Raw genomic sequence first — 16151 nt, forward strand, 5'->3', positions numbered from 1 at the left:
TGTAATAAAAGGTAATTTTACGCTTTTAGGACTTATGATGATTAGACTTTATCATCCTCTTGGTGATTAGATAGGTACTATAAACCCTTTAACTCTCTGAGGCATAGCTTTTTAGGACAAAACAGATCTTTAGTTACACAGAAATTTTATTTAGAATTACGTTCATTCTGGGTGAGTTGTGGATATATACTGACCAAATTACATAATACACGTTTCTTCCTGTGCGTCTATTAAACGTATGTTAATCATTAATGTTCGAAATCAGTGAGGTATATCGTAAACCGCTGTAATTCGAATCACCTTAATATATCAAGGTAGGATGAAAAATATTCCACTCTGCATACATATATGTATATATATATACATATATATATAGATAAAGACTTGTATTTTAATATTTGTAATGTATAGATCAATTCTGCATGAGAATGTTCCGGTCAATTTAAATCTATAAATGTTCGTTTTCCACGTACCTTACTAAAATTTAGTGAAATGAAAGTGTAAACGAGCATTCTTTCGATGTTTGTTCGAATGCTCTAACAATGCTGCAAAAAATGTTTGTTCGATTCTTTTAAGTGCAGAGGAGTGAGTAAGTGGTTTCATAAAGCATTTCTGCAAATGTTTAGTTTAGTGTAAATGACGATAAGAAGCAATTGATGATGTTCGACTTCCGACTATTTTTAATATTTAATAAACATCATCTTCAGGTAGTGCCACTCTGCAGAGATACTTTAATTCAAATTCATTTTCACCGATTAAACACCATCTATTGACTTCCGAAACTAATAGAGATTTGGTAGTCAAAGATAAGTTTTCCATTGAATATAACAATGCAGGTTTAACGTCGATGAGACAGTAGTCTTTGAGGGGAAATATCTTATTTTTTATATCGACTTTGGAAAAGAAGAAAGGTATAATTCGACACGTATATTCTCCTTTTTTATGAATGTGCGCCGATTTCTCCGAAACGGCCTGATCAATCAGGATGATCCTGTTTGCTTCTCATAAGACATGTTCTCTCGCTGGCCCGGATACAACACTTCTTGAATTTGTTTTTTGTAAACTATCTTTTTTGCAAAAATCCATTTTTCATGGATGTTCGTCCATTACTCAGGATTGGATCGAGCTATTGGAATAAAACCTTTTGCAACTTCTAAGGATAGTTCACCGATCGATACCGTTTGCAAATTCTTTCCCACTCCTTCGCTTTTAACTATTGTATAGGCAAATGGCCTATTGTTTCATTTCGCTGTGTCTCTTCGTTTCTCCACAAAGTTGTCGCTGGAAGATATAAAATTCGACAGTTTCTTTACAATACTGCCTCTGGAAGCGTACATTGTCCGTTCCTCTACATAGGCTTGTCGCTCTAAACTGCCTTGATCCATGTCAACGAGATAAATTTGGCACCTTAAAAAATATTTGTTAAGACCAATGACAGCTCTATTTGGTCTAATCCCTTGTAATATATGTAATAATATTTCGGCCCAACTTAGCATAAGCGGTAACATTCTTCGTTCAACGTCTCTATAACCTCACGTCGCCTGAAATGTTGCTACTACTGGAGATATCGGAATGTAGCTATCGGGAACTTTGAATTTTCTTCCAATCGTCAGATTTTGTAATATTGACGGTTTAACTAAAAAATGTGAAATAAAAGATTTTTTGCTAAAAAAATATTACCGTCTTCGAAAAGCGTTAGAAAGTATGAAATAATTTCTATTTTATTTGTTTTTTATTTAGCGCATATGCAACAGCGGCATTAGATTACACATTTACTTACTAAATAATATACTAAATATATTGCAACCTTCTCTAAGGCGGCGCAAGATTAAAAATACTACTAATATACAGTTTATTTCCATTTCCAATTGTATAACATCAGTAATTGTAACGATTGTATTTTAAGTTAGTAACAAGTTTGTTGTATGTATAATTCCATTAACCTGTAGGTACATTATTAATACATCGAGCATTTGCATCCTCACGGATACAAGCGGTGTTTTTCAGTTTGGCAACTATCAAAAAATGTTTCTAGTGACTTTATGATATACTATATTGCAATTTAATGTAAATTTGTTGAGATTTGAATAACATATATATAAGCGAGTGCAAATTTTTTACCATACTGGGAGCATTTTAAACGGATGTTGTATATGTGTCTAAATAATATATACGAATAAAATAAAAATTAGAAGTTGGTAATATTTTTTGGGCCAAAAATTTTTTTCATTTATTTGTTCAAGAAAATTGCAACGAAACTCCCGATATCGAACATACTAAATTAGCAATGCTCGGTTTAATCTGTACGAACGTTCGTCCGCGTTCATTGTAAAGACATAGAGCATTCTTAGAGCATTCAGACGTTTGATTTCCGATTCGGGGATCAATCGATAAACCGAAAGAGTGCTCGTTTACATTTTCATTTTATTAAATTTTATTAAAATGGGGAAAGAACGAGCATTCACTCGCCTAGCCCAAAGTCTAAAATAGTCTAAACACACCATACTGTCCAACCAAGCCACCGTTTGCATGTTAATTATTAGTCAGTGGAGGGCATCGTGGAGGCTAATGTTTCACAAGCTTTAAACGTCCACGGTTTCGGAGCAGCCTGTTGCATGCTGGCATACAGAACTGACGTCATTTCCACCACCGATCGCTGCACAACCCAGAGTGGGGTGGAAACTGACTGACTCAGGGGCGTTGATGGTAGTGGGGCAAAAGGGGGAATATAACGCTCGGAGGGCGTGCTTGACAAAGGCGTGGTTACTGTGTCCCCACCCAACAATAAACAAGCGACTCTGACGTTAATTTGTTTGTTTTACCCTTCCATGCTCTCTTTCGCTCCTCCGTGCGAAACCTACTCTCTCCTTTTTCCCTTTCCGTAGTCTGCCTTTCACCTGTCCTCCTCCTGCGCGGAGACAAACGCACCACTGCGAGAGATTCAACCTCGAAGCGTTTAGGAAACACGGCCAGATTTGGAAGAGGATTTTAGAGGATTTGCCAGAGACGTTGTACATAATTAGCCAATTGGATGTTCGACACGATGACAGACGTTAGAGCTGGTAATTGGGGAAGATGAGTTAACTCGTCGCTTAGATCGCCCATTTTTTGGATATGAGGAGCATAAGAACGAACATAATAAGTAAACTATGGCTTTTTATGCACGTATAGTTAATTTATAGTAATAGGTGAAACATATAAAATATCCAAAGTATAGTGTGTATCCATTATGATAAACTGTCATAATATAATATACAAATTTAGTAAGCGAAACAAATCTTTACCTAGGTTTTGTTCTTTTAGTTTTGTTCATAAAAATATGAGTTTGCATAGGTATCCGTAATAAATAATATTCTTCATTTTTTATAGGAAAGCATTTTTAACTCTTAACTGCTAAGTACGAAATGCAAAACTTTGCTAATTTACATTTAGGTTCGCCTTTACATATAAGTATAAGCTATAAGTTGAGATCCAAATTTTCGTTGAAATGTCTGAGAATCCTATCGGGAAATTAATATACAGATAAATACAATTTATATTTTGCCGTAGTAAAGTTTTCAAATAGTTTCCGAACACTAGTTTTCAAATAGTATCGTTATAGATGGTATAGATAATAATTTGGGATATCCAGTTTAAACCTGTTTAATTTTATTCTCTATGTTACGTTCCTTCTAAGAACTAGTAATAAAATAAAATAAAATTAAAGCTCCCAAAATTAAGTAACGCAAACTTAATTGTCATAGAAAAGAACTCTTTTTCTATTTGATTTCTAAATATAAATTGCTTCCACTTCTTGATAATATTTCAAATATTTCGACTGTCATAACAATAGTTAGGCATTTGATTGTTTTACAAAACTTTGTGAATTTATTATCTATTTTTAAAAGATTTATGATTTTAAACCTAAAGATTTGTTCTTTTTTTTAACTATGTTATGTTAAAGTACTCCCTCCTGGCTATAGATTAGGTTTAGACAGATTTCTATTACATGTTAAATGAAACCGACTTAGCTACAATTAATTTTCTTTATTAACGTTTAATTCCGCGACTGTCCCTATATGAAGTAGGGGAAGACCTGGCTAATACGGTCGATAGAGAGGTTAAGTTGGAAGTGAATGGGTAACTCAAGGGTGGAATTGTATTATAGAAATGGAGGAATTGACGAGGTTTGAGGTGTGTTGTGAGTGATTGATCGAGAGGAAGTTGAGGAAGATGTTGGTATTTGGTTGGTTCATTGTTTAATGGATCCCTTGATTGACCTGAAGTAACAGCATTTGAATTTCACTAAATTCGGATACAAATTCGAAGTATCTATCACTTACTATTGTACATACCTACTTACTTTGAATGGAATTGACTGGACATAAATTTAGATTATTGAAAGACATAGTAACAATACATTTTTTACAAATATTTATATTTTATTTTTTATATTTATATTTTATATTTATATTTTTTGTATAATATATACAATAGTATCTACATACATTCATTGGTTAAATAGTATTAGACTTAATATTAGACTTACTGCTTACATCAAAATTGAGTTTTTCTACACGTTTAAGAGAATCTTTATAATCTGACTTAATAATTCAGGAGTTCAAGAATTAAAGATAACAAACTTGTTGGGAAAAAATAATTTTATTAGATTTGATAATTACAAGTAAGTCCTTCAGAAACATATGTTAATATATACCTATTCATGTGCTTCAAAAATATGTAATACATATTAATATATAGAACAGAATTAAAAATTAAAAACTTAATATTATTATTATTAATATATATATTTAATATTTAATAATTATATATTTATATATATATATACGTTTAAATTAAATTTACATAAACTATAAAAATTTATTGATATAGGTCATAATTTTTAATTTCTATAAAATAAAATAAAATTAAAATTGTTTACTACTTATAATGGTCGAATAATAAAATAATTTGTATATAAACATTTACAAGTTTTATTACTGCATTTTTAGTCAATTCTTTTATGTAGGAAAACAGTGAAATTTTGTGTCAATAAGATGGAATCGCTAAAGATGGTGGAAGAAAAACTGTTATAATAATTTATGTAAATTTTAGTAAATTTCTCTAAATTTACAACTCGAAGCGATTGTCAATAGAAGTTAAGCTGAGCAGAAAATTCGAGTAGAACGATGATGCGGAGATGACTTATTTTAAGAATAGTTGAATGTTTATCTAAATTAATATACTACTAGGACTTTCGAACCAGTCCAATGGGAAATTGATATGCATACCTATATATAAACTAAATAGACTTTTTAGAGGATGTATAGTTTTGTATACGGAGTAGTTGATTAGAAATGCGCTTGAACATAACGTTTAGAAGAATTGAACATTCGAAAGAACTAAAGATCCATAGTATTCTTTTGAGATTCTTAACCCATTCTTGAGTATGAATACTTTCCAAACCCCTGTTTAATATATATACGAAAAATATACATAATATCTATCTATCTATAATATCAATAATATAAATACATGTCTACAATGTCGATAATTTTGTGATGTAAAATTGTAAAAATATCTATGAAATATCATCATAAAAGTATATAGGTAAAATACATGTAAACGATTTATGACTAAACAATAGGTATTCTTTAAATTTCTAATTATCTTAAATTTTCATTATTTCGATTGAATTTCGATTCTCTCCTATTCTCTTCTATTAGAAGCGGATGATAATTATGCGAAGTTGTGATTAGCCTTGTCACAAACATTATTATCAAAAGGATTAAACAAGGAATATATGTCAATATTAGTAAATAATTTCTACTTTGAAACTTTCGTACCAATTTAACGACCGACGTCCTTACTTTTACAAAGTCGTCGAACACGATTGGTGAACACATAGAGCTATACATAAATTAATTTTATCTTTCTTTTCTTTTCAGAGAGGGATAGATTCCTTTATGATTTTAGGATTATGATATAAGGATATAGATAATCGCAATGTTCATGCCAATTCATACTCCTATAGACACAGCCGAAGAAATGAAACTTAAATAGAGGTTCGTTTTACTTGCGTACCAATTTTATGTATCTTCATATTTTTGTATATTATATTATATTTTTGCATCTTTAAATTTCATGTTCCGTAGCCAACTGATCATGGATGTCAATATCCAAGTTACATTTGAATCTTAACATTTTACGCTTTACTTTTTTTTCTTTTTTTCTTCATGAAATAATTATCTCGAGGAACTTATTATTTAAATCGTCTTTTTGAAATTCGCCTTCACAGTGGCAATACGCCGTTTGGATATTCAATGCTCACTAACTAGAAACTCTAAGTGAGGTAATAAAATTCATTGCCTCTTTTGAATGCTCATGTTAGGAGTACATCTAAGTGAGCACTTTGTCCGCGTGGCATGAAAATGTTGTTCAACCTGTTTTACAGGAACTGGCACGTATAAAACATTGTATTTGGATTATTAACATCACATTATATGAATGTCACATTTGTTTATTTGATAAGTATTCTAGAAGTTACTCGAAGAAGATAAAAATTTTTTAATAATATGTTACTCTATTCTATTGTCTCTATTCTACCTTTTTCTATTTAAAGATAAGATAAAGTTGCTACTATATTAAATTTATGGATAGAAATTGTAATATATATATATATATATATATATAACTGTGACATAAATAATCAAGACTTAACGTTTGAAATTTTTAAATAAAACATAATGAAATTTGGTAAACCCTTCTATTGCACAGTACAATTTCGAATGGCTATTTAATTTTATTAAATTTTTTATAATAAATATTAGATATACTAAAGTATAATACCTATGCAGTAATCCTTATCTTGGCATCAACAAACATTTATATTGAGACTAAATAAATTCCTTCAAAAAAAGATATAAGAAACAAAATTAAATGATAAAAACAAAGATGATTGTAAGAAGAGGAAGGTGTGATTACTACGGTAAGTATTCCTTCATTCGGTATAACATAACTCGACATCATAACAATTTTATTACAATGACTATGAAGCAATCATAAAAAATAAAATCAAATTATTACGGAATTCGATGTGGAAGAATGCCAACCCTGTTGCATATATTCATCTACAATTATGCAGTCTAAAATGATGCTTTCCAAAAAAGGCTCGTAAATTCATTGAACTGAAAAAGTCAGACAACACTTACGAAATTAAGGATAGGCCATACAAATTTCATTCACGTCCATGCAATAATAAAAGAACACATACTAACCGATTGCTAAAGGTATCAAACCAAAAGAAAACAACACTGATCTGAAATGATCTTAAGGTGATCCTAAATAATAAAGAATCTCGAAAAGACAAACTCCAAACTTTTCTAATTTATTTAGCTGTAGTGAAGCAACGGCACACACTGTAATTAACGTCTGTTATACATAAATACATTATAGCAATGTAATTATTGCATCTATATGTATATTCATAACCACTAGTCTAAACATTATTTATAACATTATTTATAAAAATAAATATGTTTATAAATAGTATTAAAGAAATCGAACCTTAACAGAAAATTCTACCTATTAAATGTTATACACATTACCTACTATATTTTGGATATTTTATATATTTTTGAATTCATGTGCATTCTGTGCATCTTTACACGTTTTCCCATAAATGTATACAAATCCGCAGCTATTCAATACTATGTTATACTATATACAATAATATTGATTACTCAATAACAAACTAGTCCAATACGGTATTCTATGAACTTACGCTATATGATAGTATACTATCGTAGTCGCTAATACTAGAATACGGAATTTTATGCAAATTCATATTTTTATGGACACGATTAAAGAAATAGAACTTACATAGAGATTCGTTTTATCTATCAAGTATCGTAACAGGTACTCTACTTTGTATATTTTATATATTTTTACATGTTATACATTTGGTACATTTTTGCATCTCTAAATTTTGCATAAATGCATAAAGATAAGCAGTCTATGAATAACCGTCTGAGGTGCATACGAGTTTAAATCAATAAAATCAGAAAATATGGAAGGTGTGACTAATCACAGCCAGTGACGAAATATTGTGCCATGCTGATGCAGATCCACCCTAGATATGAAATTCGTTAGAATCGATCTTAGTCGAGCGGCAGAGGGATGCTCGGAAACGGGGAACGACTTGACCTTGGCTGGATTCACGCGTAGCTGAGCTAACGCAAAATCGAAACGCGTTACTTCCACGGCATGGATCTCCTAAAGCTGGCTTCACATCGTGACTTGCAGTCTACAGCCTCCTCGAACACCTACCAAACCGACTATCCCTAAAATCAGTTGCAAATTCAATGCTTTGCAATATTTTCATTCTACTTTATCCGGTTTTAATGGGTTAATAAAATTTGCCTTTTTTCTGATACTACAGTACATTTATAGTATAAATCGTGAGGATTAGAGAGGAATATTAGTAGATATAGAAGAGACAGTAAATGAGAAAGGGAAAGAAAAAGTTGTGAACTGGTTGAGGAAATTGGAAAGCAAGAGGATGAAAAGAGAAAAAAGAGGGGTCGAAAGCTTAAAAACTAGTATAAGAAGTAAGAATAGTGAGAAACTAATATAGGCTGTGATCTAATTAGTGATCAATAGCTTCGATGAATAATTAGATTGAAGTTCCTTTTCAATAGAGATTGAAGAGAGAAATAAGTAGAAATCATAATGAGAATGTAATATGTGATAGGTGTTATATGTATTGCTATAGAAGTTATTACAGCGATTAGTTATAGTTAGATTGCAGAAATTTACGTAAATCAATAGTTCTATGAATACCATTAAAGAAACAGAACTTAAGTAGAAATTTGTTCTCTCTATTAAATATTATAACGCTCTATTTTATTGTATTTTTGTGCATTTTTGTATCTTTAAATTTACTATATATGCGTAAAAATCCACAGTCTAGTTATGATTTAGGTATAAACTGGAGGACCTATGAATCTATACATAACACAATGAGCTTTTTATATAATATATTGAATTATTAAATAATAATGATAATAATATATATAAACATTGAATTTTATTAAATTTATATTACGTAATAAGTTTTCTAATAAATTATTTTAAGATCGATTTTATGTACGACATATAAGCGTTATGTAAATAATTATTATATAAATAATATATAATATAAATTATAAAGCAATTATTACTCTCGAATTTGTATCGCGTAGAATAAGTGTAATTAAGGTGGAAGTTATAAAATAATTAAATTAGAAAATTATGAAGTTAAGTTGATTAAACGTAAATCTTACACAGATGAAAATCTAATTATAATACTTAGTAGCTATAATATTTGCTTGTTAATAAGGCCATATATCTATACATATTGCATATTAATGTGTATAAATGTTTTAAAGATAAAGATCTGATTATACTGTCCGTATCTATAAAGAAAACTCTAATTCAAGACCGAAAAAATCAATCATTACAGAAACTTTTAGCTCAAATTCCCTCTATTATATGATACGAGCTTCTGAAACTTGAGAAACTATAGTTAGGCATATATATATTTCCAATTAATACACTCTGACAATTTGCAAATAATGTAATTTTTTATATTTCAGAAAATCAAATGATGTTTTGTTTGTATGAAATTCTTTTGTTATTTTAGTTGCCTCGCTGTGCTCCCAAAATTATAATATTAACTTAATTACAAAACTTAATTACAAAAATTAAATTAATTAACGAAATTATAATTAAAATTTATTAATACTAAGTGGTTCTGTTTCAATTCAAATTATAATTTTAACAGTTTAACTTTGTAATTTTAATTATAATTTCACTAATATAGTTAATTTATAGTTAAAACTTGGAACTATGTTCATTTTTACTAAACGTAACAATATTAAGTATCTCATATTACAGATATTATAAAAAATTAAAAAAAACAATGAGCATACTGAGCAAACCTTCGATTGCTCAAAAAAATATAGACACTTCCACCCTTCATCGAGCTATTTGGTCTTTGATCTAATTTGCGCGCAAGCGTCGGGACAGCTGACCATTGCTTCGTTAATGACTGCGTTAAACGATTATAGCACGTTCTCACCAGATTCAGTAGGACACTTATAGTAAAGTAATATTTTCACAGATATCATAGTAAGACAGTAGTTTCCAATAAATGTTATCCTACTTCATGAATGTATTTTGTTAACGATAACCATACAAAAAAGTATAATCACGGGTGTGTAAAGACTTTATTATAAGGAGCTATAACCTTTAAATGTTTGTTATCGTTTCATTTCCCGAAAGTTATAATTAATCAATGTGTTCAAATAAAATATCAAACTTTTCTTTATAGGCATATGAGTATATTTAGGTATATAATGAGGGACAAAAGAAGGAAAGTTTAAAATTGGTCCTTAAGTACAATATAAATATTACCTACCCATCTAACCTTTTTATTAGACACTTTTTAACGATAGTCATCTAGTTTATTTATTTATTATACTTGATAATTGTAACTTTATTTCATAAAATTATACTATTTTCTTATTTTAACTTTGAAACCCTTTTTGGCTTTTTGCTGAGAATACAAGATGAAGAACCCTATGCATAATTCGAGTCCGTAGATTTTCTCAATTGAAAAATTGTTTATTTCATAATTATTTCATTTGCAGTTGAAACATTTATCAAAGAATTCAACGTGTCTTTAACATACCCGTACATGTTACAAAATGTTACATAAGTATAAATTGAAAATAACATAGTAACTTAGCAATAATGTATTAATGGACCTAAGTTGATAATACAATAGATTCTAAATATTAGAACTTGTACTATTGTATATTTGACCTTAGTACTTTCTAACTTATAAAAAAATAAAAATATCTAGAAAAAAAGGTAGGTATTATTTATGATTATTTTGCTATAATTGCATATAATATAATAAACTTATATGAATAAAATAAAATAAAAAATGAATCAAATCTTTAGATCCATCGTATTGTCTCAAAAGACTTTAGTAGGTTTAAAAACATAATTTAGAGCATCGATCAAAATTTCGAATAGATTTATAGAATGTATCATAGTATCATCGGGAAGAAACAGAAAATCGGTTGTAATTCGTTGTTCGAGGCGTTTTGTGTGAAACGAGCTTGTTTCTTAGTAAAGGGAGGACCTAAACGTGCGCGCCACTGACAGGGGTTGATGCAGTTATTTCTTTCCCTGCCGGGACACCCCTCGTCTCGAAGCGACTCGCGGGGTAGATTGTGCGGGCCCGTCACAGAAGAAGAGAGGGTGACTCACCCCCTGTATACGCCACGTACTTTCGAGTGCATAGCACCCACAACCGAGCCACGCGTGACTAGATACCGTTTTCGCGTAAAGGGGGCCACTGGAAATTATATTTTAATACATCTACCGGGTCTTTCGCCCCGGGTTTCCAAGGTGAGAACGTGGAACTCGTGTAGATATTTCCATGGCAATGGTGATGAATTTGAGAACTTACGAGGGCTCGGTTTCTGCCAAAACTTTTCAAGTTTGAATGGAAGTTGTTATTGATCTTCTAAGAAATACTGAAAATTTTTAAAGATTGGTTTACTGAAGTGAAATGAATAATGTAAATATAAAGAAATGAAAAATCTACTAATTACGTATCTATTATCGTATACGTAGAAAGATCTAAATGATACAAGTATATACTACTATTCTCCAAACATTCAATAATCGGTATTGCTCAATCTCTCCTGAAATAATATTTTTCAAAGGACCTAAAAATGCATGAAGACCAACTTCAACTGAAAATGTCTCTAGAAAAGACTCACTCTGAGGTGCTGTAAATAACAAAATCTATTCTCAAATCATTTAACTGTCTTCAAACTTTTGTTTCAAAAACTTAAAAGCAAAAAGAATAATTTCAAACAAAAATCTCATAGAAACACCCGATGTGAGTTCCTGTAAGTAACTTGTGAAACAAAATCTATGTTCGAAACATTTAACTTTCCTCAAACTCTTGCTTCCGAAACCTACAATCAAATTCAAATCCAAGAATTCTAATTGAGAACCTTGCAAGAAAATTCGTCTTTCAGTTCTTACAAATAATTCGAAAATTTCTTATACCGTTTTCAAAAATTAAAACTTTCTACAACAGGGATTTAAAATCACATGTACCACGGGAAATAGTAACTTTACAATGTATGAACTTCGTGTAAAAGTTAACGTGTAATGCCATATAACTTTTTATCGGGATTTCTTTTTTTTTCAAGCTTAACACTTTGCAGTAATACGGGATGGAATATTCCGTGTTTAAGTGCTCTTAAAACGCTTATCTGCGGACAGCGGAGAAAATCCGACCACTACGAATGTCATGTCAAACGGGGAAAACAATAAGCTTTTAATTCGGTAAAAAATAATTCGCAAACAGACAGCGTGGCGCACAAGTAGGCAGTCGGTCTCCATCTGGCGCGAACTTATCGCACATACCCTTTTCCCAACTTCGTTGACGCGCATGCGCGTCATCGCCGTACCACGCGCCCTCGATGAGCCTTCCGCACGGTTGAGCATTTCCACCATTCAGAATCGATGATGTCACGAAGCGGAGCCAGCATCCCCACTGTCGGCCAGTTCTGAGGGTGGTGGTGGCAACGTTGCCCTCCGCCCATTGGTCCAACGTACTCGACGCACCAACACGAATCGCGGGGTCGCCAGCACGACCCAACGAGAGTCCGCAAGTCGTTGCGTGCCAGTCCGTGCGTGTGCTTTACCTAATAATATTTCCACGGCCAGCATTGCCCGCTAGTGCTCTCTCTCGTCGCTCCTCGCCTCTTGGTCTCCTTCTCTCTCTCTCTTTCTATCTCTCTCGCTTTCTCTGTCTCTCTTTCTCTTTCTGTATCGCACGTTGCCTAACCCCCGTGTGTGTGGAGGCACAGGAGTTCTCTCTCCAGAGAGAGAGCCAAGAAAGCAGAAGAATCACGCTGCAGAGCAGCACGTGTGCTGCGCTCGTGCGGATCGTACGAGTCACCCCCGTCGCGTTTACTTGCTACTAAGCGTTAATTTTCCGCGATTATCACCGTGAGGACACGGTTTCACGCGGTTTCACTCGGTTTCACTCGGTTCGACAAAGTTTCACGCGGTTTGGACTCGTTTGATCGGGGTGAATTTGGTGTATAAGGACACGATATTTTGGAATAAGAAGATTGGGTTACATAAGCAGATAAAGGAGAGAGAATTGTAGATTGATTGGTTGAAGGTTTGTCGAACACGGTTTTCGGTGTTTGTTGATTGTTGAGTTTTGTCAGGGACGTGAGTCTCGGTTTCTTAGGTAAGGGAGAGTTGAATAGTGGTAGGAAACGCGAGTGACTGTAATAGACGCGATAAGCGTGGTTTCGTGAAGATTGTGCCAAAATACACCGTGTGACGATACCACGTTGCTTATTCCGGATTCCTCGTGCGGCGTCCGAAGGAGGCTGGTCGGGAGACAGGCATCGGCCGACGGCAGCTTTTGGTATGTAATCACGTGACTTCGTTTGTTACGAGTGATATTAGAATTAAGCGATGTTTCACCCAGTCTGCTTGTTTTGAATCGATCGATTAATATTTTTCAGACTACAGAGGTAATTTTGTTTTATGAATTAAATACATCAATAATATAATTTAATATTAATATTAATATTAATATTAATAATAAATAATTGAATATATAGATAAATTAATGAAAACCAATGTAATAATTTATCTCTCCTATATTTTTCTCGAGAAGGTAGTACATTAAAGTTAGAATCACATTTACTCGGTTCTTACTAACTGGTAAAAAATATCGTGTAATCCAATGTGAAGGGCTTAATAATTCGTAAGGGCTTCAGAAGTTTGGTATTTAGTTCATTTATTATTGTGGTTATCTCCCTCAAACGTTATATTATTCTTCTGTGGTTTTGAACAGACAAAATTTATGTAAGATTGAAAGTTTCGAGAAGTTTGTTATTTACTCTGCTAATCACATGACTTCTGTAATTAAGACTTAGTTAATCAAGCAATTTTTCTATGGTTTTGTTTTAATTTTTTGTGAAAATGAAATTGTACAAATGACCGATTAATTAGAAATTCTAGGAAACATTGAAAGTTCGTGCATGAAACGATATTTGAACAAACTTTTGATATTAAGTTTACGTTAGTTAAGTGTTTTTGATGTTGCGAATAACAAAGATATAGAGACTTTATGGGCATATATAAGAGAAAGAGAGAACATTAACATAGGTATAAGATCATGGTAAATTTTTTAATTTGAGAATAGACTTGTAAATAAGAAAATATTCTATAAGATATGTATTATTATTATTATTATTATTATTATTATTAATATTATTAATATTATTGGCAGTTTTTCCGAATTCTCTGTTAGATTTTATTATACAGAAAAATGTCATATCCAAGATATGCTTTGGTTCTAAATATTTGCAAAAAACAAAAGAACGTTTATTAAATGTTAAAGTCTTTACAGCCAGTGGTGAATCAGAAACGCGAAGTATGAACTGATATCGTGAATTCAAAACTTTTATTAATCCTTTACATCCCGAGAAAAATTCGACTTATTATCCCAAGTGACTCATACTCGACGAGATACATACTATCTAAGGATATTCGTAACTTAAATGTATTTTTGGATCTTTGTAGCTAATAATTAAACTGCTGATTTTTATGCAAATTTATATTTTCATGAATACAATCAAAAGAATAGGACCTAGACAGAAATTTGTTATTTCTGTCATTTATTTTTGCTAATTAATAAAAAGTGGGTACTTACTACATTTTGGATATTTTATATATTTTGACATATCATGCTCATGCTATGTATCTTTGTATATAGGTATCTTCAAATTTGTCTAGATTACATAAAAATCCGCATTCTATTAATAACTAACATATATTAGCTACAAAAAGTATTTGCTCGTTATTGTATTTATTAGAGCATTTACAAATTAACTAAATAATTACAGTCAAGAATATTAAATTTCGTATCATCTAGTAATATTTTCATATAACTACAACAATTTTACACATACTGTGAAAATGAAATTAACGCGAATAAACGCATTATTAGAAAATAAGAGTGTGTGTAAATACCTTCTGTAGCCACTGTATTTTTGTTAGATTAATCCTGTTGTGTTCTTGGGATCATTATCGGTCCAATCGTTTTTCGTTTTTGTATTGTTTTCTTTAAGTTTCTTTATTGTTAAGAAACTTCTTAGGTTTGGAGAAAGTATGAAAGAATCGTTTTTAATATGTATGTTCTCCAGTTGTAAGTGCATGCAAAATTATTTCTTCGAAAATTAAACATTCTTTTATTCGTTAAAACGAAGATCGGGTTCAGATATAAATATTTCAGCACCGCAACTGAATCGCGTATAAAAGAATGTGTTTTGTACATTAGAACCAAGAAGACTGAAATGAAATAGTGTTAAATTCAATTCGATATACATTATAGGACCACAAAGAGTTAACAATTTTCATATCATGTAGTATATTTGAGCTATTTGTTCTTAATCGAAATAATTGCAAACTCTAATTGAGACTTAAAATTATTTCATTTAAACCATTAATGTTAAATCGAGCAGTTACTAATTGATTGAGCAATGAAAATCTGAGCGTTAAATTGATTTATTACATGACTTGAGAAGTATTAGTTCAGTTGATTGAATTTTTACCCCTATTCGGAATTAGGGAATTTGAATAAAACTTCTTGTGTAACAATTTGCTTCGCTGAAATACAGTTATAAAAATAACAAAAGTGAATATTTCAGTTGCATTGCTTAAACATCGCGTATAAATTTAATGAATAGGTAATTTTATTATTTATAGACACTCATTTAAATTAATGATTTTATTTTATTTGTACTACAAAATTATAAATTACACTTCTATAAACATCAGTTATACGTACACTATCAACGAAAAGATTGAAATCGCTATTACTACTATAGGATACAAGATTTAAAAAAAAATCAGTTCAAAACTTTATTAGCTTAGAATATTCTCCTAGAAAATAATTACTAATTTTAGCTGTTAGTGTACATGAATATAAGAATGCGAAATTTTACAAGTAAATTTAATTTTACGACTTTTACGACTTCCATTCAATTTTTTCTTTTTTTGTTTGTTTTTTT

At 31.1% G+C, this 16151-nt stretch overlaps 1 protein-coding gene across 3 annotated transcripts in view; it reads left to right on the forward strand.

Moving 5' to 3' along the window:
* The first annotated feature begins 12739 nt into the window (after window positions 1–12739).
* The window catches only part of LOC138182061 (paired box protein Pax-6), a 145753-nt gene continuing 142341 nt past the window's right edge, over window positions 12740–16151 (forward strand). For all 3 annotated transcript variants that reach the window (XM_069117575.1, XM_069117573.1, XM_069117574.1), the window contains exon 1: window positions 12740–13495. The gene's annotated coding sequence lies outside the window, so the exon portion shown is untranslated. The remainder of the gene's footprint in view (window positions 13496–16151) is intronic.

The sequence above is a fragment of the Bombus flavifrons genome, chromosome 7 (assembly GCF_040668555.2).
Source record: "Bombus flavifrons isolate JBK064 chromosome 7, iyBomFlav1_principal, whole genome shotgun sequence".
Classification (NCBI taxonomy): Eukaryota; Metazoa; Arthropoda; class Insecta; order Hymenoptera; family Apidae; genus Bombus; species Bombus flavifrons.